The sequence below is a fragment of the Gobio gobio genome (assembly GCF_949357685.1).
Source record: "Gobio gobio genome assembly, chromosome: 21".
In the NCBI taxonomy this organism is placed as follows: Eukaryota; Metazoa; Chordata; class Actinopteri; order Cypriniformes; family Gobionidae; genus Gobio; species Gobio gobio.
In genome coordinates, this window is record NC_137117.1 from 39,004,038 (window position 1) to 39,023,165 (window position 19,128).

Sequence of the window (19,128 nt, forward strand, 5' to 3'; positions counted from 1 at the left end):
GGATTGACTATAAGGTCTCCCTTCTAACCCACCAGTGCATCTATGGAAATGCCCCCCCCCCCTATCTGAAAGAACTACTCACACCTTCAACTACAACTCGATCAACAAACTCAAACCGCCTCCTTCTCCCCAAGACAAAGCTCAGCACTATGGGTGATCGGGCTTTCTGTTCTGCCGCTCCTCGGATTTGGAATGCCCTCCCCGACCATCTGAGGGCACCTCAAACTACTGAGACTTTTAAAAAAGGACTAAAAACATTTCTTTTTAGGAGAACTTATGACTTTTAACCATTCAATCTATTAGTATTTTATCCTTCTTAAATGATCTTAACTGTAGCACTTTGAGATTTGTTCCAAATGTAAAGTGCAGTACAAATAAAATGTATTATTATTATTATTATTATTATTAAAATACTTTCTATAGCTCTTTTTTTCTAGCCAACTAATGTGCTATGGTCATTAAATGGCTTTCCTGAGGTAAATGTTATGTGACATAATTGTTCTCCAGTTGTTTTATTGACCCCTTTGTTAGATTGATTGGTCGATATTATGTATAAGGAATATACATTTAGGTAAGTTGTAGGCTACTGTTTCTTTCAACATTGTTAATTCGTGTTTATTTACTATTAGCTAGTAGAGATGATCGGTCCACGTGCAGCTAGGGATCTGTCACGTAACATTTACAAGCGCCAAAACGGCATTTATTGTTTAAATTTCGTAATAAAAATGACAGAATCTGAGAGCTGAGCTTTTTTTTATATCATAAGTAAAATGCTCTGTCTAGTCTGTCGGTCTCCGTGTCTTCCTTGCTTCGCGATTTTTCTGTGCGTGAGAAAATGTATGTGTGGCGTGTGAGCGTGAAAAGGGTCAATTGCGTGTGTCTCACGGTGAATGCGTGAGAGTTGGCAGTTATGGAATATTTTTATATTTTTTATTAAGCTGTTCTTGTCTTTACTAAAATCAAAATTAGGCTAATCAAAGGGAAGAGTGCTCTTACGAATCACAACCGCTGATTTTGGCCAACGTAATAGACTCGCTGTTTTTGCTGATGCTGAATCGTCTTTAACATACAATACATTCATTACAAATGTAATTTTAAGTTAAACGTGTGTTTAAACTACACCTGGGGAAACTCACTTCACCTTCAGGGGCTCTGGGGCAGCTCAGTCTCTCCAGTGGGTTTGTAGGGCCACTGCACCGCAGCAGACTCGCTGTGTGTGAGCCAGACTGAGCGAACGCCGCTCTGCACGCTTGAATCAGGGACGTAGCTAGTATTTGAGGGGCGGGGGGAGGGGTATTTTATGTATTTTAATTTTAATACATTTAAAATTAAAAATTAAATGGTTTACTTTTGGTAAATGTATTGGACATACTGGCGGGTTGTTTTTACAAGTACAGTTTTTGGATCATCAAAGTTAGGGGGGCAGCTGGGGGGGCAAGGCTCTAGAGTGGGGGGGCACCTGCCACCCCTTGCCCCTCTGTAGATCCGCCCGTGCATTCAGATCTGCAACACATTTAAAAAAAAGTTGGGACAGTAAAACATTTACCACTTTGTAATGTGAAGTGTTTCAGGTGTACTTTTGTCCCATTCTTCCTGCAAACCAGTCTTAAGGTGGGCAACAGTACGGGGTCTTCGTTGTCGCATTTTGCGCTTCAAAATGTGCCACACATTCTCTATTGGAGACAGGTCGGGACTGCAGGCAGGCCAGTCAAGTACCCGTACCCTCTTCCTCCGCAGCCAGGACTTTGTAATGTGTGCAGAATGTGGTTTTGCATTGTCTTGTTGAAATATGCATGGACGTCCCTGGAAAAGATGTCTTCTTGAAGGCAGCATATCGTCGCTGTCCGATGAAAACCACGTATGTCCATTTTGCCGATTTTGAGATTTTTCGACGGATTGAATGTCCAGGTTCATTTCCGTATACAGTATGCTTCACATATCTAAATGGCCAATGAAAAGTTGTGAAATCATGTCATCTGATTTTCACGTATATCCATTTGGTGTCAAAGCTGTCAATCACGCCGCATATCTCCCGCCCTGTGGAAGCATCTTGCCGGTCTCGTGAAGTTTCATCGAAGCTCAGCACTGGATAGCCGAATAACACTGTGAGGTAAAGTATCAGCAAACATTTGTTTTTGACAACTGTTCTCAAGTTTATTATATATTCACAACTATTATTTATCGGTAAATGGTCTAGACGAAGTAATTGTCACTGAATATTTTTATTTATTTTTATATTTGTGAACCTGGCTGACGAAAGTACGACATTGAAGCTCTCCACAGTTTAGTTCTAATTTAATAAACTAAGACGTAGACTATTTAATAAACTGGCGTATTCCTCTGTCAATATGAAACGCGACTTGGCCATTCTAATTAATGATCGGAAGAACGCGTATCGACCACCGTTACTGTAAAATATGCACGTATGTCCATTTAAACTCAATTTTGGTCAAATGTGGATTATATCATCACACTGGCAAGAATATGGTTACATGTAAAGATGCCGTACCTAGTATGACAATGCTACATTCAACTGCTTTTGAAATACGGTGTTTTTTTCACTTCCTGAAAAGTAACCGTTTTGGACATACGTGAGTTTCATCGGGCAGCGACGATATTATGCTCCAAAATCTCTATGTACTTTTCAGCATTAATGGTGCCTTCACAGAAGTGCAAGTTACCTTTGCCAAGGGCACTGACACAACCCCATACCATGACAGACCCTGGCTTTTGGACTTGTTGCTGGTAACAGTCTGGATGATCCTTTTCTTCTTTGGTCCGGAGCACACGGCGTCCATTCCTCCCAAAAAATACCTGAAATACTGATTCAACTGACCACTGTACACGTTTCCACTGTGTGATGGTCCATCCCAGATGCCTCCGAGCCCAGGGAAGTCGACGGCGCTTCTGGACACTGTTAACATAGGGCTTCCTTTTGGCACAGTACAGTTTTAACTGGCATTTGTGGATGTAACTACGTATTGTGGTACTTGACAAAGGTTTGCCAAAGTAGTCCTGAGCCCATGTGGTGATATCGCTTCTAGATGAATGAAGATTCTTGATGCAGTGCCGCCTGAGGGATCGGAGATCACGGTTGTTCAGCTTAGGCTTGCGCCCTTGTCCTTTACGCACTGAAATTCCTCCAGATTCCTTGAATCTTTTAATTATGTTGTGCACTGTTGAATGTGAAATATCCAAATCTCTTCCTATCTTTCTTTGAGGAACATTGTTTTTAAACATTTCAATAATTTTCTCACGTATTTGTTGGCAAACTGGCGATCCTCGGCCCATCTTTGCTCCTAAAGGATTAGACCTTCTTCTTCGTTTTTTATTGGCGGCTCGCAATTACAAATTGAGCATTACCGCCATCTACTGAAGCAATGGATCAGAGACTTGAATTCCCTTTACCCAGACTTATCAGAACTCAAGCTTTCGATGTTGCTGCGTGTTCAGCTCATCCATCTACAGCCGAAGTCCCTCTAAGCCCAGAGAAATAGTAATAACATTAATAATAATCTATATTCTATGAATTAACTGAGTTCTATTTAAAAATTGTATTAATAGACTATCACCTCTGACTGGATTCAAAATCTCTTTTAACGTTACTTGCTGCTCACAATTTTTTTGAAGTTCATTGATTAACTTACTTCTCTCCTCCATATATCTATTACACTGAATAAGTACATGTTCTACAGTTTCTCTAACTCCACACCAATCACACAGTCCTGTTGGATGCTTCCCTATTATGTGCAATGTTGAATTCAGCCCTGTACGTCCCAACCTTAGTCTTGAAAGAACACAATCTTCCTTTCTTCTCCCTCTTGAATTCCTTCCTTTACCTACCATTGGTTGTAATAAATATAGATGTCTGCCTTTTAACTCTTTATCCCAAAACAATTGCCAATGTATATTTATCCCCTTTTTAATTATTGATTTAACCCTCTATGGCATGACTTTTTATTTTTTGGGGAAAAAAATATTTCACCCCATTTTTTGGGAGCTTGGGGATCCCTGATATTATATCCATCATAAAAAGTGTAGCCCCCCCACACCCCACCCCCCACCCCTGAACCAGATTTTGGTTTGTTGCCTCAGGGCAACAATGTGCCATAAGGGTACTAAAACACGGATGATCTCTTCATCACGGCACCTGTTAGTGGGTGGGATATATTAGGCAGCAAGTGAACATTTTGTCCTCAGAGTTGATGTGTTAGAAGCAGGAAAAATGGGCAAGCATAAGGATTTGAGCGAGTTTGACAAGGGCCAGATTGTGACGGCTAGACGACTGGGTCAGAGCATCTCCAAAACTGCAGCTCTTGTGGGCTGTTCCCGGTCTGCAGTGGTCAGTGTCTCTCAAAAGTGCTCCAAGGAAGAAACAGTGGAGAACCGGCCGACAGGATCATGGGCGGCCAAGGCTCATTGAGTCCCGTCAGGGTGCCCATGCTGACCCCTGTCCACCGCCGAAAGCACCAACAGTGGCACGTGAGCATCAGAACTGGACCACGGAGCAATGGAAGAAGGTGGCCTGGTCTGATGATCACGTGTTCTTCTACATTACGTGGATGGGTCCGTGTGCGTGGCTTACCTGGGGAACACATGGCACCAGGTGCACTATGGGAAGAAGGCAAGCCAGCGGAGGCAGTGATGCTTTGGGCAATGTTCTGCTGGGAAACCTTGGGTCCCGCCATCCATGTGGATGTTACTTTGACACACACCACCTACCTAAGCATTGTTGAGACCATGTCCAGCCTTTCATGGAAACAGTATTCCCTGGTGGCTGTGGCCTCTTTAACTCTTTCACACTTCCACAAAGCTAAAATGGTTCAGAAATGGTTTAAGGAGCACAACAACGAGTTGATCAACGTTGTTGATTTGGCCTCCAAATTCCCCAGATCTCAATCCAATCGAGCATCTGTGGGATGTGCTGAACAAACAAGTCTGATCCATGGAGGCCCCACCTCACAACTTACAGGACTTACAGGATAAGTCCTGTAACTTACAGGATCTGCTGCTAACGTCTTGGTGCCAGATACCACAGCACACCTGCAGGGGTTTAGTGGAGTCCATGCCTCGATGGGTCAGGGCTGTTTTGGCAGCAAAAGGGGGACCAACACAATATTAGGGAGGTGGTCATAATGTTATGCCTGATCGGTGTTAATAATAATAATAATAAAAAACATAAATGATACTCATAATACTCATAAGAAAACGAGTTTTCTGAACGTGTAAAAACAAACTTCCCAGGAAGACTTGAATGCCCCATATGGTCCTAACACTATGATATTGCCGGAACAAAAGTGGTCTAACTGCACAGTGTTGCCCTGAGGCAACAAACAAAAAAAACACAGTTTTAGCATATAGATAAAAACAAAATAAATATTTAAACAATAAAACAAACTTCTTTACCTGCTAATGCGCATGCATATATTTTTTTATACCGTAAATCCTCTAATATTGGCCTGTATTCCATTAGCGGCCGGGTCTCCAACATTGGCCGGTCTCGCTGTCACCAAAGGTAAATAAAGGCCGGTCTCTAATAGCGGCCGGGGCTATTATTAGAACCAACGTTTTTCTGGGCAGGGGGGAGGGGGTGTTTGCTATGGTAACCTGGTCATGTCAATCACCTCAATCTTGACTCGCACGTGAGACTTCAGTCACCGGTAGGCTAACGTTTACCATGGCAGCTGCAGAGCCAAAGAGGAGACGAAAATTTGACATCAAGTTCAAAGAGAAAGTGCTGGAATATGCTACAGACCACTCTGGGGAGCAAGCTGCTAAACATTTTAATATTGACCCGAAAAGAATTAGATACTGGAAAAAGCAGAAAATGGATCTAGCCGCATCAAACAAAAAGAGAGCAAGACTGCCAGGAGGAGGGAGAAAAAAGGTTAGCGAGGAGTTGGACACACAACTCTCTGAGTGGATTCATTCAATGAGGGACAATCATAACCGAGTGTCGAGAAAAATGATCCGAAACAAGGCTCTGGAAATCTACCCGACAGTGAGTGATAGAGGTGCACAATTTCTGGCTAGCAGGGGTTGGCTGCAAAAGTTTTTAAACCGAAATGGCTTCGCATTGCGACGTCGCACCACAATGGCTCAGAAGGACCCAGATCTCCTCACAGAGAAACTTGTCTCATTCGTCGACTATGTGAGCAAGACTGTCGTCTCGAAAAGAATTTCAGAAAAGGACATAATTGCAATGGATGAGACTGCCGTTTGGTTCGATATGGTGTCTCCCAGTACCATTGACGTAAGGGGGACGAAGAGTGTTGCGCTTAAAACAACAGGCCACGAGAAAAGCCATCTCACTGTTGTCCTTGCTGCCAAAGCTGATGGCACTAAACTCAAGCCTTTTGTAATCTTCCGGGGGGTCATCCGTGAAGTGAAGGCAATGCAGCAAGAGATCTCAAGAGCAGTCATCGCCACATCTGCAAACGGCTGGATGAATGACGACTTGACCACAGCATGGCTCAGATCAGTGGTAGGCAAATTCAGTTTTCGCCCGCGCCTGCTGGTGTGGGATGCCTACCGCTGTCACATCAGCACTTCTACCAAACAGGAATTGAGACCCTACAACATCACAACCGCGGTGATCCCAGGAGGCTGCACTAAGTATGTCCAAGCCCCCGATATCATGTGGAACCAGCCCTTCAAAGCGAGCCTACATGCTTCTTATGACGAGTGGATGGCTGGGGACACAGACAAGCAATACACAAGTGGAGGGAACCTAAAAGCACCATCTCGCCGTCTGCTAGTGGGCTGGGTTCTCGCTGCTTGGGAAAAGCTGGACAAGGACCTGATCATCAAGTCCTTCAAAGTGTGTGGGCAGTCTGTGAAACCCGACGGGAGTGAGGACAACCTCATACTGTGCTTCCGAGAGGGACAGGTGTGTTGAAATTAGCACTCACGTATCTTTGATCGATAACCTACCGTGTATGGTTAAGTGTTTACAATGCACTGTTTGCTACGTTTTTTTGTTGTTGTTAATATTCTGTATGCATACCATAATGTTATGGTAACTGTATGTTTTCAATAAATGAACCTAGTATTTTATAGGTTGAAATAGACGCAAAATCTCATTTTTATTCATTCTACTGGTAGTTTGATTTGCTCAAATAGAAATTGAGGCCTGCCTCTAATTCTGGCCTCCTTCCAATAAAGGCCTGGACCGCGATGCGCTTGAGTAAAATAAAGGCCCGGGCCTATATTAGAGGATTTACGGTATACATTTATTTAAATTTAAACATGTTAAAAAGTGATATTTATCTAACCAATTGATGGCACTGTGTCCCATGTGGCTTTGCTTCATGAAAGGACTGCTCCACCCCCAAACAAAAAGTCACACCCACTTCAGCCCATCATTTCATTGAACAGACATGTCAGGTGATATTATATATTTAAAAAAAAATATTTAAAAAAGTTAAAGGGGCGGTGTGAGGTCCAAAAAGGTAGTTTGTAGCGATTTCTTCCCCAATATTTAACACTGGATAATTATATTCTCTCCTAATCCCACCAGGGACGGATTGACAATCTGTGCGTTCTGGAAAAGTCCAGAACGGCCGTCCAACCGAGGGCCGTCACCCGGCCGTCGGCAAAAGAAAAAAAAGAGAAAGAAAAGAGTCTAATAACGCAATATGAACAGCCAACAGCAGGGGCACTAATACAATCACTTATATGCTGCTTTGCGCAAAAAAAAAACCTGAGAAAGTCGGCCTACTAGTAGCCAGTTTGTGATTGGTCCCCGGATTTCCAGAATTGGCACGGGCGTCACCGCTCGGTGCACGAATTTACACGGAGAATACACGATATAAAAATAAATAAAACTTGCGCGAAAATTAATGTCATGCGGAGAACTACTGTTAGAGAGAGACGTGATGTGTGTGTGTGTGTGAGAGAGAGAGGGAGAGAGGGAGAGAGAGAGAGAGAGAGGGATGAGGCCCGGACGCGATGCCGCGATCGAACAGTGGAAACATAAAAACAGTACAGGGGAGAGCGGGGCTGGGGTGCGTTTCCCAAAACCATAGTTGCTAACCTGTTAGCAACTTAGGCCGTTGGCAATGGGAAATTGCATTGCAACCACCAAAGTTGCTAACTAATATATATAACATTAAAATGACTGCCAACTTGACCTAAACACAACCATTGACTAAAATCATCAAACGGTCACTAACTATTGAGGTGAGGACAATTTTTCTATTTTACAGACAAAAATTTTATCAAAACAAAAAAATGGTCCCCCCCACTAAATACATTTTAGAACTATGATAGATAGAGATATATAAAATGTAAGGATTTCAGTTGATAGAGATAGGAATCATCTATATTTTAATATGAAATTTAAAAGTCTCTGATGAGCTATGCTATGTGGCGAACATCATGTCAGTAAAGAGGTGTGTCCTAATGTGGGTGGGGTTGGTTGGCACTATAGTTGACACATGTGCCAACCAACATGATAAATATTACATATATGTTGCATGTATATAAATATATTTATGCATTACATTTTTATCAGGATTGTATGTTAAATTATCATGAACATAAACTTATGTATTAAATAATTTTCTTTTAGAAGTCAAAATGGTTAGAAAGTATTTAAGAACAATAGACAGAGGAAAGACACCAGCACAGATTATGCTAGAGTCAGCCCGACAGGTGAAGACTCAAAACAGAAGTATTAGAGCACAGCAAAGGACATAAAAATACCATTCAGCACATTAAGCAGATACTTTGCTTGACTGTTTTAATTAAATACTCAAGTTCTTTATATTTGTCACCTCATTTTTTTGTAACTAAAGCATCTGTGCCAACCAACCCCATTGCATGTGCCAACCAACCCCCATACTGGGGCTGGTTGGCACAAACGCACAACATGAGTTTAATGATGAATAAAAAACATTTGGAATCATTTGTGAACATTAAATATACCTGTTGATTAGCTGAGATCTTAACCTTTCAGTTGTTACTGGTTAGGTTATTTTAACATATAGCATGACTGAGAAATATGACAGAGAGTGAAAAGTGTACCAACCAACCCCGCTCTCCTACTCCGTCATTTTGTTCATACAGGACATCATTCAAACTGCAAAGTGTTTGCTTATATTTGTGTACACTCGCAATAAAACAAAACATTGTGCTTTTGTCAAACTGTAACCTACAACTGTGATCTAACCAAAATCTCTCTCTCTCTCTCTCTCTCTCTCACACACACACACACACACACACACACACACACACACACACACACACACACACACACACACACACACACACACACACACACACACACACACACACACACTCTCTCTCTCTCTCTCTCTCTCTCACACACACACACACACACAGTTTAAAAGCAAAAAATATGTATCCAAACTCATTTAAAAACAGTCTGTGGGTGTCATCTTTTGGACATTCATCATCGTATTGCATTGGTTTTCATTTCTTTCATTCACGTTGTTGTATATGAGAGGTTGTAGTGAGCTCACATTTTCTGGTGGAATGAAGACTAAGGTATTGAATTAAATGGGAAAACATCAGGCATGCATTGCTACCACTCTAAACGTGCTAACATACAAGGAAGGGGGCTACATAATTGACTACGTTTTTGTTTAACCAAAAAATCCTAGCTTGCACTTTCTGTCTTCCATCAGAGTGCAGTTTTTCCTTGTCTTTCATATTTGTGTTTATTATTGTGGAATTGGCAAAGACATGGTGGTTGTTTGTGAAAGCTTCACAGACAAAATGAATAGGGCCTAGCCATAGGTTTTGAGATGTCACTTGTTGTGAATACCTTGTCTGATAGTCTGACAGTATTGTGGCATAGTAGCCTACATCCTTGCTAGTTTCTGTTGCGCACGGCTAGGGGCGAATGGCCGGATGATGGGCCTATTTGGGAGAAAGTCCAGGGCTGTTTTTTAGCCCCAGTCCGTCCCTGAATCCCACTCATCTTTTTAATCATACTCCACACTTCCTCAACTGCAGTATTTTTCCCGATATCCTCACAAAATATTCTCCAATACTCTTTCTTCACTTCCCTTATTATTTTCCTAGTTTCTGCCTGAGTTTTCTTATACAATATCATATTTTGCCAGTTATGAGTTCTCTTCAATTTTTTCAATGCCTTCCTTTTCCTTCTAACTGCTATTGAACATTTCTCATTCGACCATGGAACTATTTTTCCCACTCTCTTTCCTTTACTTTTTGGAATGCATTTACTTGCACCATTGTGAATTGCTGACACTACCTCCGTATATATCTTCTCAATTCCTATTTCTCATTCACCTTTATCAATTTCAATCTTTCCTCACACAATATTTTGATTTTTTCCCAATCAGCTCCCTCATACTTCCACTTTCCTGTATTTCCTTGATTAACATTTCCTATCTTATTATTTACAATAGAACTAATTATAGGAAAATGATCACTCCCAATTGTACAATTCCTTAGAACCTCCCAATTTATTATTCCACTCAGGGAATTTGAAACAAATGTTAAAACTATTGCAGATTCCCAACCAGTATTTACATCCCAACGTGTGTAACTCCCATCATTTAAGCAGACCAAGTTTTTCCTTTCTATTACCTCTTCAATGATTGATCCATTTGTATCTGTTAATAATCCACCCCATAAAGTAAAATGGGCATTAAAATCACCACACCATATTACTCTTTCTCCACTTAATCCTTTTATTTCATCCATATTGTTTTGTACTAGTCTTTTACACGGATTATAAAAATGTATTATAGCAATTCTTCATTCCAGACCATCTTTCTACAACTATATACTCCATTGTCACCCCTTTCTCCACAACTCTATAAGGTATTCCTTCTTTTATAAATGTAACACAACCGCCACCTTTACCATCTTCCCTGTCCCTTCTCACACTTACATACCCCTGTTGTGTCCACTAGAGGGTGGAAAAGCACTGTTTAAAAAAGAAAGATAGATTGTTCTGTGGTCACAATACATGTCTGATTGTTCCGTGTGTGATTGGTTCTGCCTAGTTAGTGGAGTGGAGTTTTTGGAGAGTGAGAGTAAACAAAAGTTGTTCACTGCATTTCTGGTCTGGTCGTGTTTATTCTACACCACATTTTGGCGACAAGGATGGCTGATTTTTCTCTACCTCCACCGCAGCCTTTCCTCACTCTCCCGGGTGAACCTCCTATACCCTGGCCTCGTTGGCTGCAGTCCTTTGAGACATATCTCATCGCAGCCGGCCTCACAGAAGTGAGTGCAGCACGGAAAAAAGCACTTCTCCAGCACTGCCTGGGTGCGGAGGGACAGCGAGTGCTCGGAACAATCAGCGACAGCAGTGAGGCCACGTATGAACAGTCTGTGACGGCCTTAAATTAACATTTTGCCGCTCCACAGAGTGTTTTACTACGGCGGTTCATATTTCGTCGGCGCCATCAACTTCCCGGTGAGTCTGTGCATCAGTATGTGGCCAATCTGAGAGGGCTAGCGAATTCTTGCAAATTTGGAGTGCTGCGTGATGAAATGATCCGCGATCAGCTGATTGAACACACCAATGACAACAAAATTAGAGAAACCCTGCTGTTACAGCCAGATGACCTGACGCTATCTAGAGCAATGTGGAAAGCGCTGCTGAATGTGTGGCTACCCTCACAAGCCAAAATAGTTTGACTCACAGCCATTCAACATTTATGGAAACAACTCCACCAGTTGAACAGCCACACGAACATGGTGCAGAAGCGGCTGCAGATGCCCCTGACTCGGTTATGCAACTCATGCGGCAACAACGTAGGCGATCACATCAACAACAGCCCTGCGCTAATTGCGGATCTCGTTCGCATATCACTAGAGCCCAAAGTTGTCCAGCCCAGGGCCAGACATGCCATAATTGTGGAAAACAAAACCATTGCCAGTGTATGTCGTTCAGCCCCAACTAGACAACAGACGCGCACCAATCAGTCCCAACCTGCCATCATCCACAATGTAACTTCAGGTCTTGTGCCGTTCAGATCATGCACTGTCACCCTGAATGATGTGAACATCCCGCTGCTATTGGATACGGGGGCCAGTGTGTCCCTGATCAATGCAAGCACTTACAGTCAGTTCTTCAGCGCGGTTCCCCTGGCCACGCCTTCTACAGCCCTGTGTGGTTATGGCGATTCAAAAATTGAGCTATTGGGGTCACTTAAACTGACTGCTCGCTACGGTACAAGGACACTGCCCTCATTCATCTTCCAAGTGGCCCACAAAGGAGCAAATTTGATGGGGCTGGACTTGTTCACTGCACTGGGGTTCACCCTAGTGGACACGGAGGGGTCCGCTATACTGGCTGTGACCGCAATGTGGCATCAGCAGCGACCAACACTATTTGATGGACTGGGCTGCCTCACCTCATTTATGCACCAGCCCCTCATCGACCATTCCATCACACCGGTCATTCAGCCACTACGCCGCATACCCCTGGCCCTGCGGGAGGGGGTGTCGACAGAACTAAAACGCCTGCTGGGGGCAGGCATCATTGAGCATGTGGATGCATCACCTTGGGTCTCAAATCTGGTGGTGGCCACTAAAAAATCTGGTGCTCTGTGCATCTGTGTGGACCTGCGTCAAGTCAATAAGGCAGTTATTCTGGATAAGTACCCTTTACCAACGACGGAGGAACTCACCGCTCAGTTCTACGGCTCCACAGTGTTTTCTAAGCTGGACCTGAGAGAAGGTTATCTGCAGGTGCCTCTCCATGCCGACAGCAGGAATCTAACAACTTTCGTGACACATGAGGGAGTTTTTCGTTATACCAGGACGCCATTTGGCCTTAGCTCCGCCCCTTCCTGTTTCCAAAAGGTCATGACCTCTGTGCTAGCGGGAATACCAGGCGTGGTCATCTACCACGACGACATTGTCGTGCACGGGCCCACAACGCACACTCATGATGAGCGTCTCAACAGGGTCTTTGATGCACTCGCCAAGCACAGGCTAAATGGTGGAAAATGTCTTTTTGCTGTACCCGTCATCGAGTTTGTGGGGTTCAAATTGTCAGCACAGGGCATTTCTCCACTCCAGTCTAACGTGGAGGCCATTCAGTCCATCCCGGAACCAAACTCACCTGCCCAGGTTGCTTCTTTCCTAGGGATGACGGGCTACTACTTAAAGTTTCTTCCTCAGTATTCGGCCACTACTGCCCCACTACGGAAATTACTCCGGAAAGAAGAGCCCTGGGTGTGGACGCCGGCATGTTCGGAGGCTGTGCACACCCTCAAAGCCCAACTTACTTCACCCCCCATACTGTCACACTTCAGCACCTCCTGTAAGACCATGGTCACCTGCGATGCATCCGCCACAGCCATTGGAGCGGTACTGTCACAGGTACAGAAAGGTGTAGAAAGGCCTATAGCTTTTGTTTCTCGGGCTCTTAACCCAACAGAGCAACGATATTCAGTGGGTGAACGGGAAGCGCTGGCATGCCTATGGGCATGCGAACGATGGCACCTGTACTTGTATGGCCGCCATTTCACTCTGAGGACAGATCATCATGCCTTAGTGGCACTACTGGCAACGTCAGGAACCGGTCACAGACCACTGAGATTACACCGCTGGTATGACCGGCTTCGTCAGTATAACTACAGCCTCCAGTTCACACCAGGCCGTGAAAACGTGGTGGCTGACCTCCTGTCCCGCTCTGTTCCAGTTCCGGAAACAACAAAAGACTTTAGCCCCGAAAAAGACATCATCCAGCTGCTACACACGCCTCTGCAGAGCGTGGTGTCACTACAGGAGCTTAAAACTGCTTCAGAGCAGGACGCTATCCTTTCCCTGCTCCGCACTTACATCCGAGAAGGCTGGCCGTCACATGTCTCAGAAGAGCTAATACCATTTGCCCGTGTCAAAGATGAACTATCCTGCTGGAATGACACATGTGTGGCACGAGGGCATTGCACTGTGGTCCCAGGTCCCCTTCGTGCTCGTGTGCTCCAAATGGCGCATGAGGGGCATCTGGGGATAGTTAAGCTCAAACAGCGTTGCCGGGACAGGGTCTGGTGGCCGGGCATAGACAGAGAAATTGAACTTTTAGTTAAAGACTGCCCAGCCTGTCTTGTGAGCGGGAAAACAGGTAACTCACCTCCCCCGCCCCTCCGACCCCTGGCCTGGCCCACACGTCCGTGGCAGCACCTGCAGATGGATATCTGCGGTGAGATTCATGGGGTTCCCCACAACCAGCGATACCTGGTGGTAGCATATGATTTGCATTCCAAATGGCCAGAACTAACCACCACCGGCTCCATCACCACTCAAGTCATTGTGAACTTTCTGGACTCGCTGTTCTCCCGTTGGGGCCTCCCTCAAACTATTACAACAGATAACAGCCCTCAGTTCATCTCAGTGGACTTCTCATCTTACCTGGAGAATAAAGGTATCCAGCACATTCGCACCACCCTGTACCACCCCCAGGCCAATGGGGGTGTGGAACGTTTCCACCAGTCTCTAAAAAATGGCCTTAGAGCACACCTGGCACAAGGGTGCTCTTTCAACCAAGCCATTCGTCTGACTTTGCTACACTACCGGGCCTCGCAGCATAGCACCACTGGGGTCTCCCCTGCATTATTAATGTTGGGCAGGGAACTCACCTTGCCACTGGACAGACTCCATCCCTCCACAACCAAGGGACCCCCCGGGGGGGTAAAAGCTCACATCACGCGCCAGCAGCGCCGGATGAAACAGAGATATGACAGACTCAGACGCGCCAAAGAGCCAAATATTGTAGCTCAGGACTGGGTGAGAGTTCGCAGACCCCACAGGAGTAATAAACTGGCCTCGTTCTGGTCTGCCCCCTTGTTGGTTATTCGTCAGATCGGCAGGGCGTCTTATCTCCTGGAGGATGGTACCCGATGGCACGCTAGCCGTCTTCATAAAGTAGCTGCACCTACCCCAGTCGGCCCACAAAGCAATGGGAATCCGCCACATACCTTCCTCCCACAGGAACGGGAAATTGCAAAACCTCAGGTTGGCCAGCAAGACTTAGACCCCTTTTTGGCCCCAACCCCTGTTTCACTTAACCCACCAATAATCTCACAGGCCTCACAGTCTCCGGGCTCTTTAGCTCTATGCCAGGACCCTTCCCTCCCAAGACCGGTGCATACCAGAAACCGACCAGGTCATTTGAAAGACTTTGTTGCCACCTTTCATGTGTAAAGAGTTGCATGGGAGGGTGGGAGAGGGGGGAAAATGTTGTGTCCACTAGAGGGTGGAAAAGCACTGTTTAAAAAAGAAAGATAGATTGTTCTGTGATCACAATACATGTCTGATTGTTCCGTGTGTGATTGGTTCTGCCTAGTTAGTGGAGTGGAGTTTTTGGAGAGTGAGAGTAAACAAAAGTTGTTCACTGCATTTCTGGTCTGGTCGTGTTTATTCTACACCACAACCCCTTTAACACAAAATCTAACCTAGAATTCAGCCATGACTCTTGTATACATATAATATCTGACTTTTCTTTCATTTGAACAATATATCCTTTAAACTCTTGACCATTTGCACAAAGGCTTCTAGCATTCCATTGTAAGACAATTAAGACATTTTTTATCCAACCCATAACTCCTGGCTTGACTGAGACTCTGAATTGAGACTCTTCCTAATGTCTTCACACTTCAAACCCTTTATCTCTAGAAATCTTTCTGCTGCCTTGAGAATTATTTGTATCTTTTCTGTTCTTTTTTCCGTTTGAGCAGTACAATTGATTACCTCTACCATAAAGAGCACAAATTGTTTTTTATTTACCAACATTGTATCTTCTGTTACTCCCCCCTCTGCATTTTTTCCTGTATCTTCACTCATCTTTTCATACACCATTCATTCTGTACCACTAAGCTTATTCCTAACGCTTACTACTTTTGCCGCCTCAGCATAAGTTAGATTATTTTTGACTTTCTCCCGTTGTACTTCTACTGCCCTTTTCCTTACCTCACACCCACCATATGCCGCATTATGCCTTCCTCCACAATTGCAACATTTCAAACCAACTCCTTCATCACACTTCACAAATTCATGCTCCCCTCCACAACGCGCACATCTAATTTTAGCTTTACATACTGATGCATTATGTCCATACCTCTGGCAATTATAACACCTCAACGGTGGGGCTATTCCCTAATCGAGTAGCTGATAAAACCCATCTTAATCCGTTCTGGCAATTCTTTCCCTTCAAACTTTAGACGCACTGACAAGCTATCTATTCTTCTTCCATCTCTATTCATCTGTAAACGGACTGCATCAATGACCTTTTCTCCATCTAGATTATTTTTTAGTTCCTCCATATTAACTCCTAACGGAACTCTGTTTACACCCAAACACCCACAACGTCTGTCCTACAATCTTAAAGCTCATCACTGACTTCTTTCCCACTACATTTAGTTTTATAGCTTTGTTTTGCTGCTCTTCATTCATACATGCTATCAATAAAGCACCATCTCGCAACACTTTTGCAAACTCCATCTCACCTACTAATTTCCTTAATTTGTATGTCAACTCCAACGGATTTATTCCTAAAACTCCTACCGCTTCTTTAAATTGTAATATTACCCTAAATCCTCCAATGATCTTATTTCTTCCATCCCCTTCTTCCTCGCTCGCTACCGAACTACTTTCTGATCCTTCCTCCTTAACTTTTTTCCTCTTTTTAGATTCCTTCTTTCGTGACCTTACATCTATCTTTGTCCACCCTACCTCCATATCATCCTCCTTTTCATCTGTATCATCCATTCTTAAAGTCTCTGATCCATTACCAGATCGATGTTCATTCGCTTTTCGTTTCTTTTTAATTGTTTGATTTAGCCACCATGGTCCCCCTGAGCTCGAGCTGCTGCTGCTGCTGCTGCTGCTGTTCGACTCTGAGACCTCACTCCTCACTTCCGCCACCATCCAATACACTGAATTAGGGGGTCTCCCTCCCAAATTCTCCTCAAGGATTAGACCTTTCTTGGATGCTGCTTTTGTACCAAATCATAATTACAATCACCTGTTGACATCACCTGTTTCAAATCACATCATTTTTTAACCATTTTACCTCATTACTAGCCCTAAATTGCTCCTGTCCCAACTTTTTTTGAAATGTGTTGCAGGTCTGAATGACAGGAAAGGATGCATATTTACAAATGACATGAAGTTGACCAGACAAAACATGAAATATTTTGTGTTCATATTGTCTGCAATGAAATACAAGTCAAAGTAAATTTAGAAATCACTTCTTTTTTTTTTTTTGCGTTTTCCATACTGTCCCAACTTTTTCTGATTTGGGGTTGTATGTCACTGACAACAGTAGTCTGGCCAGGATATTGTCATTTAAAAGTGAAGTTGCAGCCCTCAACTCATGTTGTGTTTTGGCCTGAAGCGCCACCCTCCACCTATCTACCAATCACAAAGTCAGTAGTGTATCGGCATCCGGGTTGCCAGCTCTGCTCTAGTTACCACAGCTGCAGCTACAAACTTTTTGGATAAAAAATAAAACTTTACGAAACCTAAAAGACCTCGTTATGAATCAGAAAAACATTGTGACAATGAAAAAAAAAACACTTGCTGTGTAGGACTCGTCACTTGCCATTGGAAGCTCCTTGTAGCAGCCTACGTTCCTGCTGGATCCTGCAGCCTCGAGTCAGGGGGAAGGGGAGAGGGGATACACCGCTCTACAGGCCTGTACACACCGGGACGAATATCGCGCGCGCTTATCGCCAGCGTTTTTCGTGCCGTTTTTCGGCGCGTCTTGAGTGTTCACACCCAAGCGATTTTCACTGGCGCTGCGCCGAGTGAACGTGCACATTCAGTCGATGCGCTCCCGGTACACAAGATGGTGCTGCGGCACTTTAAGCCTCTGACACTCGCTTGTCACACAGAAGGAGAAGAGAGACAGTATTTACGTGCTTGCCAAAACCATAGACATATTATGTATATGGACAAAACCATTCACACACTTTTTGCTAACTGGCAAGCATCATTAGCAGTTCATCTTCTTCTTTGTCTACTTACTACTTCTTCGTCGTATCAATGTGTGCTCGGCAAGACCGTTTTGTGCTCGAGCGCCACCAAGTCGTGTTTTACTGTCACTTCAGCAGCTCCAGGCACGTGAACAAAAGCGCCGATCTCATTGGTCGGACAGTTTTTTACGCGCCGCGTCAAAATAAAAAAACGAACCCGAGGCTTTTTTTAAAAAATGACGCTTTTACGCCTGGCGTTTTGCGCGTCGGTGTGAACACTCACATTGGCGCCCATTGTTTCGTCCCGAGGCGTTAAACGTCGGCGATAAACGCGTGCGAAAATTGTCTCGGTGTGAACAGGCCTTACAGCATAGACTGTAAAGGCTCTACAGTAATTTGAAAGTGATTGCAGTACCAGTTTTGGCCACAATCTTACATACATTTCCTTTAAATATTTAGTGAAAGTACCCCCTGAGATTTTTAGTTAATATTACAATAATTTGTAAACAAATTTATTTTCAAAAAATGTTGATGACTTTTAGTGGACACATGACATGCAGGGAATTTTTTATATAATCATTTTTAGGAAATGTTTTATTTTGAATGTACTTTTTCTTTTTTTTTAAGATTTAGTTCATTATTAGCTTTTCATCAACTCACAAACCCCCATGGGTTCACCGCAGTTTAGGAAACCCTGACTTGTATTAGGACGGGCTGCCCTGTGTTGCATCATACTTAATGAAACAAATAAAAAAAGTTGTTACAAGTAACAAGAATAAACTCCGAATGATAGATATTAAATTTCTACTGGACTGTCACTGTTCACTTTTCAAGTCAAGGTATGTTACAAAATACTTAAGCAAAAAATGATTATAATGCTGCCGGGGCTCTTTCCCACAGCACTGACGGGAGGCTGATCAGCCCATTGCATTTACTGGAAAACAGATGAATTCTGGGATTAAATATTAGACATGTGTGAACTAGTAAACCCTGTTTTTGGAGATTTCCCTTCTTTCATTTACATCGACTGCTGTTCTGAGGACACCTTATGTTCAGTAAATATCTGGGGGCAACTGAAAAAGATTTATCACTTAATTTTCCACTTAATATTTATTTTTTTAAACGTGTACTTACAGATAATATAATATTGATGAAATAAAAGCCACTTAAGTGTACATAAAGAGAGCAAATTTTAATC